A 2,021-nucleotide genomic window follows, 5' to 3' on the forward strand; every position below is an offset into this window, starting at 1 on the left:
TTTGTATGTATGCATATATATATATACATGTACAGACAGGTGGGCGAGAGACATACACATTTACATAAACACTCACACAACTGTTAGACAAAGACAACCACACATACAGTATTTCTCGTCTCACCATTTTTTTTACGCGCTGACTTCGCCATTTTTTTTTTTTTTATCTACTTCATTTTTTCAATATTTTGAATTTTTCTTTCTGTTATTAGTTCTTGTGCTTATTTATTGTTGAGGCTATATGTGGGGACTGGCGGATGGCTATTTGTAAACTTACTAAGTTGACCAATTTCATGCAACAGGGTTGTTGCTTCTTCTTCTTTTCTTATTCCTCTCATTCTTCTGATTATTCCACTTCTTATTCCTATTCTTCCTTTTCTTTCTTCTTTGTTATCATAGACGTTACTTGTCTATAGTTGTACATTCACAGGATAATGTGTCTATGTATACACATACACACATATTTATACATGTATAAGGGTACACGTGTACATACCATACATTTATATATATGCGTGTGTGTGTATGTATGTGTGAATATATACCTATGAATATGTGCATAAATACATAGATTCATGCATATATATATATATATATATATATTGTCTATCTATAATGTGTTTTGCTGCAGTGTCAATTCATTTTTTCAACTTGCTTTCTTTTACCCCTGGTCTTTGTTTCTTTATTTGTATTTGACCTTCCGCCTCCGATCTATCTATTTATTTATCTAATCTAGCTAGTCTTTCTATCTCTTTCTACGCACATACACACACGCACACGAGCATGCACACATGTCTATGTAATTCTCTCTCAAACCGATATCGCGCTCGGGTCAATACTCGTGCACTTGCATACATATACACACACACATGTCCACCACCCCTACATGCACAAAATTGTGTGTGTGTGTGTGTGTGTGTGTGTGTGTGTGTGTGTGTGTGTGTGTGTGTGTGCTGCTTGCTGATAATTGCCTAAATACAATCAGCATTAGTTAATTGCAAGTTACGTTACAAAGTGTAGACTTAAAAAAGCCAAATTATGTTGAAACTTAGAAGTCCCAAACAATCGCTCAAGGTGTTTTGTGTGGATGTATGCTTTGTGTAAGTACATGTAACTGTCTGATAGCTAGATAAAATATACGTAGGTATAGTAGCAAACACACACGTACACGAATGCACATATATATGTGTGTGTGTGTGTGTGTGTGTGTGTGTGTGTTTGTCTGTCTGTCTATATATATATCTGATGTTTTTCATCTCTTCTAAAGGCATACGTTTTGTAGCCGTACTAATTCCATTTCTTGTCCAACAGTAGGCACAAGTAGTGACAGCTACTGGTGAAAGCTAGTAAATATGGAGGGATGGTTTCTGGTGGTGGATGATAGAATACATACTGCATTTCTCTTCATTTTTAACAAAATTAAAAGCAGTTTCTCAACAACAACAACAACAACAACAACAACAACAACAACAATTACATGACAGTAGATGCCTCAAGAAATTTTAGCTGAAATTCCAGCTTTTGCAAAACAGATTCCTTGCTATATATATATATATATATATATATATATATATATATATATATATATATATATATATATATATATATGAGAGAGAGAGGGGGTGGGTAGAGATCTTGAGGATAGGAGGAGACTTTGGGATCGAACTTTGTGGTAACAGTAAAGATAAACATGAAACTAGACTTCCATGTTAATAGAAACTAAACTTCCATGTTAATAGTTGTTGGTGGCGATGAAACTGTTGGTACCGCTTGTGGCGGTTTTGGTAATGTTGTTTACAACAAGATTAGCCATGAGTGAGCTGACCTACAAGGAAAGACATTCTGTCAATGACCTTCACACATTTAAGTGTATTTACGATTACATTTTCCAAAGATTTTTCTGCATTTATTTTTAAAGTCCGTACCTGTGGTTTCAGGAAACATGGCTACTACTTTTACCAGGTCACATGATCGCGTAAAACAACGACGACAAAGAAGAGCCAGGTTGTTTCATGATGTTG

The sequence above is a fragment of the Octopus bimaculoides genome, chromosome 15 (assembly GCF_046866305.1).
Source record: "Octopus bimaculoides isolate indiv1 chromosome 15, ASM4686630v1, whole genome shotgun sequence".
In the NCBI taxonomy this organism is placed as follows: Eukaryota; Metazoa; Mollusca; class Cephalopoda; order Octopoda; family Octopodidae; genus Octopus; species Octopus bimaculoides.